This window comes from Rhinoderma darwinii, unplaced genomic scaffold (genome assembly GCF_050947455.1).
Source record: "Rhinoderma darwinii isolate aRhiDar2 unplaced genomic scaffold, aRhiDar2.hap1 Scaffold_3896, whole genome shotgun sequence".
NCBI classification, from domain to species: domain Eukaryota; kingdom Metazoa; phylum Chordata; class Amphibia; order Anura; family Rhinodermatidae; genus Rhinoderma; species Rhinoderma darwinii.
This window is the reverse complement of record NW_027463522.1, coordinates 46,931-59,749: the sequence shown is the minus strand read 5'-3', so window position 1 is coordinate 59,749 and position 12,819 is coordinate 46,931. Positions and strand designations below refer to the sequence as shown.

Genomic DNA, 12,819 nt, shown 5'->3' with positions numbered 1-12,819 from the left:
TTGATTGATTGATTGATTGATTGATTGATTGATTGATTGATTGATGCAGCACAACAGTCAAATAGTGGAGTGGAGTAGGGGAACAGCAAACAGCCAATAAAGCAGCCCGCCCGCTCGCCTGCCCGCCACAATGGACCTACCTGTGTACACTAGATGGATGTGATGGAATGTACTGTCGTCCCTACATTTCAAGAAGAAGTAAGAATTGCAGTTGCAACAAAGCCTTGCTTGCCTACAAAGAGAGCAGCAATTTGGATTTGTTACTATGTTACCTAGAAGAATAACAAACTGTGCAAGGATGGAGGTTGTAGGAGCAAGGAGAAGTTGTCTGTAAAGTTGGTGGATGCCTATTTTCCATTTTGCAGTCCCTTGTCTCCCTCTTGTGGCCTCCTGGAGGCAACTAGCTGTGCAAAAAAAAGACAGCCTGGCGGCCGGCTGTTGCAGTGTTGCCCTCTCAGGCAACACTGAGTGACTGACTGAGCCTCACCGTCTTATATAAAGTTCAGACGGAACTTTGCACGTGTCATAGTGGAGCCCTCAGGATTCCAGAGCCAGCTTTCTGACATCATAATGGGGCCTCAGAGATAAAAGCCTGGGCCCAGGCAGTGTTGGTCAGTGCTGCTCAGCAGGCAGCACTGGACTGGACTGGATTACAGCTGATACAAGGTGTGAAGGAACAAGGGGTGGCTGTGGGCATGCACTTGCTGCCGCTGCCAGTGTTTATCTGCATGGCAGCAGGGCATTTGGGCGTTGCCAGGAAGGCGTTTTTATGTAGATTCCTCCTCTTTCAGCACTGCATTGTGGTGCAAGCAAAAGAAGCAAATCCTGTCTGGCTTCCTCTCCGGCCTTTATTCACCTCCCGTGTAGCTGTGAGTGTGTGAGCCTGCAGGGCCCCATGGAATTGCCTAGAAGTAGGCTGAATCGCTGCAAGGGCTGAACAGCAGTATCGGGCAGGCTCGGGCAACGCGCGGCCCGTTCGGGTTATCGCTTCTCGGCCTTTTGGCTAAGATCAAGTGTAGTATCTGTTCTTATCAGTTTAATATCTGATACGTCCCCTATCTGGGGACCATATATTAAATGGATTTTTAGAACAGGGAGATGGAAATAGAGCTTGCTCTGTCCACTCCACGCATTGACCTGGTATTGCAGTATTTCCAGGACCGGTGCACCCTTTCCTTATGTGTTGACTAAAAGCAGATTCCAAAAGTGTTTTTTGTCTTTGCTATTGTTTCTGTCTTTCTGAAGGGATCTCCCCTTTTAATCCCATTATTTCAACACCTGTTGGACAATGCATGAGTGATAATGAGCTCATTGATTAAATGCAATTAATGAATAGATTGCCACCTCTTGTTGTGTGTCGTCTGTGTTTCTGTGTTTCCGGCATTTCACATTGGAACACCTCATTCACCTTCCTTGTCTTCTCTCCGCCCTCCCTTTTAGGTAAGTTAAAGAGCTGCACCTGAGCCAGCCACTTGATTGATTGATTGATTGATTGATTGATTGATTGATTGATTGATGCAGCACAACAGTCAAATAGTGGAGTGGAGTAGGGGAACAGCAAACAGCCAATAAAGCAGCCCGCCCGCTCGCCTGCCCGCCACAATGGACCTACCTGTGTACACTAGATGGATGTGATGGAATGTACTGTCGTCCCTACATTTCAAGAAGAAGTAAGAATTGCAGTTGCAACAAAGCCTTGCTTGCCTACAAAGAGAGCAGCAATTTGGATTTGTTACTATGTTACCTAGAAGAATAACAAACTGTGCAAGGATGGAGGTTGTAGGAGCAAGGAGAAGTTGTCTGTAAAGTTGGTGGATGCCTATTTTCCATTTTGCAGTCCCTTGTCTCCCTCTTGTGGCCTCCTGGAGGCAACTAGCTGTGCAAAAAAAAGACAGCCTGGCGGCCGGCTGTTGCAGTGTTGCCCTCTCAGGCAACACTGAGTGACTGACTGAGCCTCACCGTCTTATATAAAGTTCAGACGGAACTTTGCACGTGTCATAGTGGAGCCCTCAGGATTCCAGAGCCAGCTTTCTGACATCATAATGGGGCCTCAGAGATAAAAGCCTGGGCCCAGGCAGTGTTGGTCAGTGCTGCTCAGCAGGCAGCACTGGACTGGACTGGATTACAGCTGATACAAGGTGTGAAGGAACAAGGGGTGGCTGTGGGCATGCACTTGCTGCCGCTGCCAGTGTTTATCTGCATGGCAGCAGGGCATTTGGGCGTTGCCAGGAAGGCGTTTTTATGTAGATTCCTCCTCTTTCAGCATTGCATTGTGGTGCAAGCAAAAGAAGCAAATCCTGTCTGGCTTCCTCTCCGGCCTTTATTCACCTCCCGTGTAGCTGTGAGTGTGTGAGCCTGCAGGGCCCCATGGAATTGCCTAGAAGTAGGCTGAATCGCTGCAAGGGCTGAACAGCAGTATCGGGCAGGCTCGGGCAACGCGCGGCCCGTTCGGGTTATCGCTTCTCGGCCTTTTGGCTAAGATCAAGTGTAGTATCTGTTCTTATCAGTTTAATATCTGATACGTCCCCTATCTGGGGACCATATATTAAATGGATTTTTAGAACAGGGAGATGGAAATAGAGCTTGCTCTGTCCACTCCACGCATTGACCTGGTATTGCAGTATTTCCAGGACCGGTGCACCCTTTCCTTATGTGTTGACTAAAAGCAGATTCCAAAAGTGTTTTTTGTCTTTGCTATTGTTTCTGTCTTTCTGAAGGGATCTCCCCTTTTAATCCCATTATTTCAACACCTGTTGGACAATGCATGAGTGATAATGAGCTCATTGATTAAATGCAATTAATGAATAGATTGCCACCTCTTGTTGTGTGTCGTCTGTGTTTCTGTGTTTCCGGCATTTCACATTGGAACACCTCATTCACCTTCCTTGTCTTCTCTCCGCCCTCCCTTTTAGGTAAGTTAAAGAGCTGCACCTGAGCCAGCCACTGATTGATTGATTGATTGATTGATTGATTGATTGATTGATTGATTGATTGATTGATGCAGCACAACAGTCAAATAGTGGAGTGGAGTAGGGGAACAGCAAACAGCCAATAAAGCAGCCCGCCCGCTCGCCTGCCCGCCACAATGGACCTACCTGTGTACACTAGATGGATGTGATGGAATGTACTGTCGTCCCTACATTTCAAGAAGAAGTAAGAATTGCAGTTGCAACAAAGCCTTGCTTGCCTACAAAGAGAGCAGCAATTTGGATTTGTTACTATGTTACCTAGAAGAATAACAAACTGTGCAAGGATGGAGGTTGTAGGAGCAAGGAGAAGTTGTCTGTAAAGTTGGTGGATGCCTATTTTCCATTTTGCAGTCCCTTGTCTCCCTCTTGTGGCCTCCTGGAGGCAACTAGCTGTGCAAAAAAAAGACAGCCTGGCGGCCGGCTGTTGCAGTGTTGCCCTCTCAGGCAACACTGAGTGACTGACTGAGCCTCACCGTCTTATATAAAGTTCAGACGGAACTTTGCACGTGTCATAGTGGAGCCCTCAGGATTCCAGAGCCAGCTTTCTGACATCATAATGGGGCCTCAGAGATAAAAGCCTGGGCCCAGGCAGTGTTGGTCAGTGCTGCTCAGCAGGCAGCACTGGACTGGACTGGATTACAGCTGATACAAGGTGTGAAGGAACAAGGGGTGGCTGTGGGCATGCACTTGCTGCCGCTGCCAGTGTTTATCTGCATGGCAGCAGGGCATTTGGGCGTTGCCAGGAAGGCGTTTTTATGTAGATTCCTCCTCTTTCAGCACTGCATTGTGGTGCAAGCAAAAGAAGCAAATCCTGTCTGGCTTCCTCTCCGGCCTTTATTCACCTCCCGTGTAGCTGTGAGTGTGTGAGCCTGCAGGGCCCCATGGAATTGCCTAGAAGTAGGCTGAATCGCTGCAAGGGCTGAACAGCAGTATCGGGCAGGCTCGGGCAACGCGCGGCCCGTTCGGGTTATCGCTTCTCGGCCTTTTGGCTAAGATCAAGTGTAGTATCTGTTCTTATCAGTTTAATATCTGATACGTCCCCTATCTGGGGACCATATATTAAATGGATTTTTAGAACAGGGAGATGGAAATAGAGCTTGCTCTGTCCACTCCACGCATTGACCTGGTATTGCAGTATTTCCAGGACCGGTGCACCCTTTCCTTATGTGTTGACTAAAAGCAGATTCCAAAAGTGTTTTTTGTCTTTGCTATTGTTTCTGTCTTTCTGAAGGGATCTCCCCTTTTAATCCCATTATTTCAACACCTGTTGGACAATGCATGAGTGATAATGAGCTCATTGATTAAATGCAATTAATGAATAGATTGCCACCTCTTGTTGTGTGTCGTCTGTGTTTCTGTGTTTCCGGCATTTCACATTGGAACACCTCATTCACCTTCCTTGTCTTCTCTCCGCCCTCCCTTTTAGGTAAGTTAAAGAGCTGCACCTGAGCCAGCCACTGATTGATTGATTGATTGATTGATTGATTGATTGATTGATTGATTGATGCAGCACAACAGTCAAATAGTGGAGTGGAGTAGGGGAACAGCAAACAGCCAATAAAGCAGCCCGCCCGCTCGCCTGCCCGCCACAATGGACCTACCTGTGTACACTAGATGGATGTGATGGAATGTACTGTCGTCCCTACATTTCAAGAAGAAGTAAGAATTGCAGTTGCAACAAAGCCTTGCTTGCCTACAAAGAGAGCAGCAATTTGGATTTGTTACTATGTTACCTAGAAGAATAACAAACTGTGCAAGGATGGAGGTTGTAGGAGCAAGGAGAAGTTGTCTGTAAAGTTGGTGGATGCCTATTTTCCATTTTGCAGTCCCTTGTCTCCCTCTTGTGGCCTCCTGGAGGCAACTAGCTGTGCAAAAAAAAGACAGCCTGGCGGCCGGCTGTTGCAGTGTTGCCCTCTCAGGCAACACTGAGTGACTGACTGAGCCTCACCGTCTTATATAAAGTTCAGACGGAACTTTGCACGTGTCATAGTGGAGCCCTCAGGATTCCAGAGCCAGCTTTCTGACATCATAATGGGGCCTCAGAGATAAAAGCCTGGGCCCAGGCAGTGTTGGTCAGTGCTGCTCAGCAGGCAGCACTGGACTGGACTGGATTACAGCTGATACAAGGTGTGAAGGAACAAGGGGTGGCTGTGGGCATGCACTTGCTGCCGCTGCCAGTGTTTATCTGCATGGCAGCAGGGCATTTGGGCGTTGCCAGGAAGGCGTTTTTATGTAGATTCCTCCTCTTTCAGCACTGCATTGTGGTGCAAGCAAAAGAAGCAAATCCTGTCTGGCTTCCTCTCCGGCCTTTATTCACCTCCCGTGTAGCTGTGAGTGTGTGAGCCTGCAGGGCCCCATGGAATTGCCTAGAAGTAGGCTGAATCGCTGCAAGGGCTGAACAGCAGTATCGGGCAGGCTCGGGCAACGCGCGGCCCGTTCGGGTTATCGCTTCTCGGCCTTTTGGCTAAGATCAAGTGTAGTATCTGTTCTTATCAGTTTAATATCTGATACGTCCCCTATCTGGGGACCATATATTAAATGGATTTTTAGAACAGGGAGATGGAAATAGAGCTTGCTCTGTCCACTCCACGCATTGACCTGGTATTGCAGTATTTCCAGGACCGGTGCACCCTTTCCTTATGTGTTGACTAAAAGCAGATTCCAAAAGTGTTTTTTGTCTTTGCTATTGTTTCTGTCTTTCTGAAGGGATCTCCCCTTTTAATCCCATTATTTCAACACCTGTTGGACAATGCATGAGTGATAATGAGCTCATTGATTAAATGCAATTAATGAATAGATTGCCACCTCTTGTTGTGTGTCGTCTGTGTTTCTGTGTTTCCGGCATTTCACATTGGAACACCTCATTCACCTTCCTTGTCTTCTCTCCGCCCTCCCTTTTAGGTAAGTTAAAGAGCTGCACCTGAGCCAGCCACTGATTGATTGATTGATTGATTGATTGATTGATTGATTGATTGATTGATTGATTGATTGATTGATTGATTGATGCAGCACAACAGTCAAATAGTGGAGTGGAGTAGGGGAACAGCAAACAGCCAATAAAGCAGCCCGCCCGCTCGCCTGCCCGCCACAATGGACCTACCTGTGTACACTAGATGGATGTGATGGAATGTACTGTCGTCCCTACATTTCAAGAAGAAGTAAGAATTGCAGTTGCAACAAAGCCTTGCTTGCCTACAAAGAGAGCAGCAATTTGGATTTGTTACTATGTTACCTAGAAGAATAACAAACTGTGCAAGGATGGAGGTTGTAGGAGCAAGGAGAAGTTGTCTGTAAAGTTGGTGGATGCCTATTTTCCATTTTGCAGTCCCTTGTCTCCCTCTTGTGGCCTCCTGGAGGCAACTTGCTGTGCAAAAAAAAGACAGCCTGGCGGCCGGCTGTTGCAGTGTTGCCCTCTCAGGCAACACTGAGTGACTGACTGAGCCTCACCGTCTTATATAAAGTTCAGACGGAACTTTGCACGTGTCATAGTGGAGCCCTCAGGATTCCAGAGCCAGCTTTCTGACATCATAATGGGGCCTCAGAGATAAAAGCCTGGGCCCAGGCAGTGTTGGTCAGTGCTGCTCAGCAGGCAGCACTGGACTGGACTGGATTACAGCTGATACAAGGTGTGAAGGAACAAGGGGTGGCTGTGGGCATGCACTTGCTGCCGCTGCCAGTGTTTATCTGCATGGCAGCAGGGCATTTGGGCGTTGCCAGGAAGGCGTTTTTATGTAGATTCCTCCTCTTTCAGCACTGCATTGTGGTGCAAGCAAAAGAAGCAAATCCTGTCTGGCTTCCTCTCCGGCCTTTATTCACCTCCCGTGTAGCTGTGAGTGTGTGAGCCTGCAGGGCCCCATGGAATTGCCTAGAAGTAGGCTGAATCGCTGCAAGGGCTGAACAGCAGTATCGGGCAGGCTCGGGCAACGCGCGGCCCGTTCGGGTTATCGCTTCTCGGCCTTTTGGCTAAGATCAAGTGTAGTATCTGTTCTTATCAGTTTAATATCTGATACGTCCCCTAGGGACCATATATTAAATGGATTTTTAGAACAGGGAGATGGAAATAGAGCTTGCTCTGTCCACTCCACGCATTGACCTGGTATTGCAGTATTTCCAGGACCGGTGCACCCTTTCCTTATGTGTTGACTAAAAGCAGATTCCAAAAGTGTTGTTTGTCTTTGCTATTGTTTCTGTCTTTCTGAAGGGATCTCCCCTTTTAATCCCATTATTTCAACACCTGTTGGACAATGCATGAGTGATAATGAGCTCATTGATTAAATGCAATTAATGAATAGATTGCCACCTCTTGTTGTGTGTCGTCTGTGTTTCTGTGTTTCCGGCATTTCACATTGGAACACCTCATTCACCTTCCTTGTCTTCTCTCCGCCCTCCCTTTTAGGTAAGTTAAAGAGCTGCACCTGAGCCAGCCACTGATTGATTGATTGATTGATTGATTGATTGATTGATGCAGCACAACAGTCAAATAGTGGAGTGGAGTAGGGGAACAGCAAACAGCCAATAAAGCAGCCCGCCCGCTCGCCTGCCCGCCACAATGGACCTACCTGTGTACACTAGATGGATGTGATGGAATGTACTGTCGTCCCTACATTTCAAGAAGAAGTAAGAATTGCAGTTGCAACAAAGCCTTGCTTGCCTACAAAGAGAGCAGCAATTTGGATTTGTTACTATGTTACCTAGAAGAATAACAAACTGTGCAAGGATGGAGGTTGTAGGAGCAAGGAGAAGTTGTCTGTAAAGTTGGTGGATGCCTATTTTCCATTTTGCAGTCCCTTGTCTCCCTCTTGTGGCCTCCTGGAGGCAACTAGCTGTGCAAAAAAAAGACAGCCTGGCGGCCGGCTGTTGCAGTGTTGCCCTCTCAGGCAACACTGAGTGACTGACTGAGCCTCACCGTCTTATATAAAGTTCAGACGGAACTTTGCACGTGTCATAGTGGAGCCCTCAGGATTCCAGAGCCAGCTTTCTGACATCATAATGGGGCCTCAGAGATAAAAGCCTGGGCCCAGGCAGTGTTGGTCAGTGCTGCTCAGCAGGCAGCACTGGACTGGACTGGATTACAGCTGATACAAGGTGTGAAGGAACAAGGGGTGGCTGTGGGCATGCACTTGCTGCCGCTGCCAGTGTTTATCTGCATGGCAGCAGGGCATTTGGGCGTTGCCAGGAAGGCGTTTTTATGTAGATTCCTCCTCTTTCAGCACTGCATTGTGGTGCAAGCAAAAGAAGCAAATCCTGTCTGGCTTCCTCTCCGGCCTTTATTCACCTCCCGTGTAGCTGTGAGTGTGTGAGCCTGCAGGGCCCCATGGAATTGCCTAGAAGTAGGCTGAATCGCTGCAAGGGCTGAACAGCAGTATCGGGCAGGCTCGGGCAACGCGCGGCCCGTTCGGGTTATCGCTTCTCGGCCTTTTGGCTAAGATCAAGTGTAGTATCTGTTCTTATCAGTTTAATATCTGATACGTCCCCTATCTGGGGACCATATATTAAATGGATTTTTAGAACAGGGAGATGGAAATAGAGCTTGCTCTGTCCACTCCACGCATTGACCTGGTATTGCAGTATTTCCAGGACCGGTGCACCCTTTCCTTATGTGTTGACTAAAAGCAGATTCCAAAAGTGTTTTTTGTCTTTGCTATTGTTTCTGTCTTTCTGAAGGGATCTCCCCTTTTAATCCCATTATTTCAACACCTGTTGGACAATGCATGAGTGATAATGAGCTCATTGATTAAATGCAATTAATGAATAGATTGCCACCTCTTGTTGTGTGTCGTCTGTGTTTCTGTGTTTCCGGCATTTCACATTGGAACACCTCATTCACCTTCCTTGTCTTCTCTCCGCCCTCCCTTTTAGGTAAGTTAAAGAGCTGCACCTGAGCCAGCCACTGATTGATTGATTGATTGATTGATTGATTGATTGATTGATTGATTGATTGATTGATTGATGCAGCACAACAGTCAAATAGTGGAGTGGAGTAGGGGAACAGCAAACAGCCAATAAAGCAGCCCGCCCGCTCGCCTGCCCGCCACAATGGACCTACCTGTGTACACTAGATGGATGTGATGGAATGTACTGTCGTCCCTACATTTCAAGAAGAAGTAAGAATTGCAGTTGCAACAAAGCCTTGCTTGCCTACAAAGAGAGCAGCAATTTGGATTTGTTACTATGTTACCTAGAAGAATAACAAACTGTGCAAGGATGGAGGTTGTAGGAGCAAGGAGAAGTTGTCTGTAAAGTGTGTGGATGCCTATTTTCCATTTTGCAGTCCCTTGTCTCCCTCTTGTGGCCTCCTGGAGGCAACTAGCTGTGCAAAAAAAAGACAGCCTGGCGGCCGGCTGTTGCAGTGTTGCCCTCTCAGGCAACACTGAGTGACTGACTGAGCCTCACCGTCTTATATAAAGTTCAGACGGAACTTTGCACGTGTCATAGTGGAGCCCTCAGGATTCCAGAGCCAGCTTTCTGACATCATAATGGGGCCTCAGAGATAAAAGCCTGGGCCCAGGCAGTGTTGGTCAGTGCTGCTCAGCAGGCAGCACTGGACTGGACTGGATTACAGCTGATACAAGGTGTGAAGGAACAAGGGGTGGCTGTTGGCATGCACTTGCTGCCGCTGCCAGTGTTTATCTGCATGGCAGCAGGGCATTTGGGCGTTGCCAGGAAGGCGTTTTTATGTAGATTCCTCCTCTTTCAGCACTGCATTGTGGTGCAAGCAAAAGAAGCAAATCCTGTCTGGCTTCCTCTCCGGCCTTTATTCACCTCCCGTGTAGCTGTGAGTGTGTGAGCCTGCAGGGCCCCATGGAATTGCCTAGAAGTAGGCTGAATCGCTGCAAGGGCTGAACAGCAGTATCGGGCAGGCTCGGGCAACGCGCGGCCCGTTCGGGTTACCGCTTCTCGGCCTTTTGGCTAAGATCAAGTGTAGTATCTGTTCTTATCAGTTTAATATCTGATACGTCCCCTATCTGGGGACCATATATTAAATGGATTTTTAGAACAGGGAGATGGAAATAGAGCTTGCTCTGTCCACTCCACGCATTGACCTGGTATTGCAGTATTTCCAGGACCGGTGCACCCTTTCCTTATGTGTTGACTAAAAGCAGATTCCAAAAGTGTTTTTTGTCTTTGCTATTGTTTCTGTCTTTCTGAAGGGATCTCCCCTTTTAATCCCATTATTTCAACACCTGTTGGACAATGCATGAGTGATAATGAGCTCATTGATTAAATGCAATTAATGAATAGATTGCCACCTCTTGTTGTGTGTCGTCTGTGTTTCTGTGTTTCCGGCATTTCACATTGGAACACCTCATTCACCTTCCTTGTCTTCTCTCCGCCCTCCCTTTTAGGTAAGTTAAAGAGCTGCACCTGAGCCAGCCACTGATTGATTGATTGATTGATTGATTGATTGATTGATTGATTGATTGATTGATGCAGCACAACAGTCAAATAGTGGAGTGGAGTAGGGGAACAGCAAACAGCCAATAAAGCAGCCCGCCCGCTCGCCTGCCCGCCACAATGGACCTACCTGTGTACACTAGATGGATGTGATGGAATGTACTGTCGTCCCTACATTTCAAGAAGAAGTAAGAATTGCAGTTGCAACAAAGCCTTGCTTGCCTACAAAGAGAGCAGCAATTTGGATTTGTTACTATGTTACCTAGAAGAATAACAAACTGTGCAAGGATGGAGGTTGTAGGAGCAAGGAGAAGTTGTCTGTAAAGTGTGTGGATGCCTATTTTCCATTTTGCAGTCCCTTGTCTCCCTCTTGTGGCCTCCTGGAGGCAACTAGCTGTGCAAAAAAAAGACAGCCTGGCGGCCGGCTGTTGCAGTGTTGCCCTCTCAGGCAACACTGAGTGACTGACTGAGCCTCACCGTCTTATATAAAGTTCAGACGGAACTTTGCACGTGTCATAGTGGAGCCCTCAGGATTCCAGAGCCAGCTTTCTGACATCATAATGGGGCCTCAGAGATAAAAGCCTGGGCCCAGGCAGTGTTGGTCAGTGCTGCTCAGCAGGCAGCACTGGACTGGACTGGATTACAGCTGATACAAGGTGTGAAGGAACAAGGGGTGGCTGTTGGCATGCACTTGCTGCCGCTGCCAGTGATTATCTGCATGGCAGCAGGGCATTTGGGCGTTGCCAGGAAGGCGTTTTTATGTAGATTCCTCCTCTTTCAGCACTGCATTGTGGTGCAAGCAAAAGAAGCAAATCCTGTCTGGCTTCCTCTCCGGCCTTTATTCACCTCCCGTGTAGCTGTGAGTGTGTGAGCCTGCAGGGCCCCATGGAATTGCCTAGAAGTAGGCTGAATCGCTGCAAGGGCTGAACAGCAGTATCGGGCAGGCTCGGGCAACGCGCGGCCCGTTCGGGTTATCGCTTCTCGGCCTTTTGGCTAAGATCAAGTGTAGTATCTGTTCTTATCAGTTTAATATCTGATACGTCCCCTATCTGGGGAGGGGACCATATATTAAATGGATTTTTAGAACAGGGAGATGGAAATAGAGCTTGCTCTGTCCACTCCACGCATTGACCTGGTATTGCAGTATTTCCAGGACCGGTGCACCCTTTCCTTATGTGTTGACTAAAAGCAGATTCCAAAAGTGTTTTTTGTCTTTGCTATTGTTTCTGTCTTTCTGAAGGGATCTCCCCTTTTAATCCCATTATTTCAACACCTGTTGGACAATGCATGAGTGATAATGAGCTCATTGATTAAATGCAATTAATGAATAGATTGCCACCTCTTGTTGTGTGTCGTCTGTGTTTCTGTGTTTCCGGCATTTCACATTGGAACACCTCATTCACCTTCCTTGTCTTCTCTCCGCCCTCCCTTTTAGGTAAGTTAAAGAGCTGCACCTGAGCCAGCCACTGATTGATTGATTGATTGATTGATTGATTGATTGATTGATTGATTGATTGATTGATTGATTGATGCAGCACAACAGTCAAATAGTGGAGTGGAGTAGGGGAACAGCAAACAGCCAATAAAGCAGCCCGCCCGCTCGCCTGCCCGCCACAATGGACCTACCTGTGTACACTAGATGGATGTGATGGAATGTACTGTCGTCCCTACATTTCAAGAAGAAGTAAGAATTGCAGTTGCAACAAAGCCTTGCTTGCCTACAAAGAGAGCAGCAATTTGGATTTGTTACTATGTTACCTAGAAGAATAACAAACTGTGCAAGGATGGAGGTTGTAGGAGCAAGGAGAAGTTGTCTGTAAAGTGTGTGGATGCCTATTTTCCATTTTGCAGTCCCTTGTCTCCCTCTTGTGGCCTCCTGGAGGCAACTAGCTGTGCAAAAAAAAGACAGCCTGGCGGCCGGCTGTTGCAGTGTTGCCCTCTCAGGCAACACTGAGTGACTGACTGAGCCTCACCGTCTTATATAAAGTTCAGACGGAACTTTGCACGTGTCATAGTGGAGCCCTCAGGATTCCAGAGCCAGCTTTCTGACATCATAATGGGGCCTCAGAGATAAAAGCCTGGGCCCAGGCAGTGTTGGTCAGTGCTGCTCAGCAGGCAGCACTGGACTGGACTGGATTACAGCTGATACAAGGTGTGAAGGAACAAGGGGTGGCTGTGGGCATGCACTTGCTGCCGCTGCCAGTGTTTATCTGCATGGCAGCAGGGCATTTGGGCGTTGCCAGGAAGGCGTTTTTATGTAGATTCCTCCTCTTTCAGCACTGCATTGTGGTGCAAGCAAAAGAAGCAAATCCTGTCTGGCTTCCTCTCCGGCCTTTATTCACCTCCCGTGTAGCTGTGAGTGTGTGAGCCTGCAGGGCCCCATGGAATTGCCTAGAAGTAGGCTGAATCGCTGCAAGGGCTGAACAGCAGTATCGGGCAGGCTCGGGCAACGCGC

At 48.0% G+C, this 12,819-nt stretch overlaps 8 non-coding genes across 8 annotated transcripts; all 8 read left to right on the top strand.

The window, feature by feature from the left end:
* The first annotated feature begins 983 nt into the window (after window positions 1–983).
* On the top strand, window positions 984–1,174 carry LOC142708370 (U2 spliceosomal RNA). The gene has a single exon (XR_012868763.1). It is a non-coding gene; the product is annotated as a U2 spliceosomal RNA (small nuclear RNA).
* A 1,281-nt stretch (window positions 1,175–2,455) lies between these two features.
* On the top strand, window positions 2,456–2,646 carry LOC142708369 (U2 spliceosomal RNA). Its single transcript, XR_012868762.1, has one exon. It is a non-coding gene; the product is annotated as a U2 spliceosomal RNA (small nuclear RNA).
* Window positions 2,647–3,938: 1,292 nt separating this feature from the next.
* LOC142708368 (U2 spliceosomal RNA) lies at window positions 3,939–4,129 on the top strand. Its single transcript, XR_012868761.1, has one exon. It is a non-coding gene; the product is annotated as a U2 spliceosomal RNA (small nuclear RNA).
* Window positions 4,130–5,413: 1,284 nt separating this feature from the next.
* LOC142708367 (U2 spliceosomal RNA) lies at window positions 5,414–5,604 on the top strand. The gene has a single exon (XR_012868760.1). It is a non-coding gene; the product is annotated as a U2 spliceosomal RNA (small nuclear RNA).
* A 1,308-nt stretch (window positions 5,605–6,912) lies between these two features.
* Window positions 6,913–7,099, top strand: LOC142708390 (U2 spliceosomal RNA). Its single transcript, XR_012868781.1, has one exon. It is a non-coding gene; the product is annotated as a U2 spliceosomal RNA (small nuclear RNA).
* Window positions 7,100–8,371: 1,272 nt separating this feature from the next.
* On the top strand, window positions 8,372–8,562 carry LOC142708366 (U2 spliceosomal RNA). The gene has a single exon (XR_012868759.1). It is a non-coding gene; the product is annotated as a U2 spliceosomal RNA (small nuclear RNA).
* Window positions 8,563–9,858: 1,296 nt separating this feature from the next.
* LOC142708383 (U2 spliceosomal RNA) lies at window positions 9,859–10,049 on the top strand. The gene has a single exon (XR_012868775.1). It is a non-coding gene; the product is annotated as a U2 spliceosomal RNA (small nuclear RNA).
* Window positions 10,050–11,337: 1,288 nt separating this feature from the next.
* LOC142708385 (U2 spliceosomal RNA) lies at window positions 11,338–11,533 on the top strand. Its single transcript, XR_012868777.1, has one exon. It is a non-coding gene; the product is annotated as a U2 spliceosomal RNA (small nuclear RNA).
* The last annotated feature ends 1,286 nt before the right edge of the window (window positions 11,534–12,819 follow it).